The sequence below is a fragment of the Diprion similis genome, chromosome 4, assembly GCF_021155765.1.
Source record: "Diprion similis isolate iyDipSimi1 chromosome 4, iyDipSimi1.1, whole genome shotgun sequence".
Lineage (NCBI taxonomy): Eukaryota > Metazoa > Arthropoda > Insecta > Hymenoptera > Diprionidae > Diprion > Diprion similis.
In genome coordinates, this window is record NC_060108.1 from 19,630,886 (window position 1) to 19,631,142 (window position 257).

Sequence of the window (257 nt, forward strand, 5' to 3'; positions counted from 1 at the left end):
CTGATGCCAGCAATCTCGGAATAAGTGGTATTCTGTATCAAATAGATTCCGCGGGAGATCATAGAATAATATCGTTAGTAAGTAGATGTTTAAAGAAAGCCGAACTTAATTATAATACAACAGAAAAAGAATTACTTGCTATAGTATTTGCAGTAATAAAGTTTAGAATTTATCTGATAGGATGTCCATTTCTAATAATCACTGATCATCACGCACTAACATTTTTAAAAACTGCTCAATTTCAAAGCATGCGACTT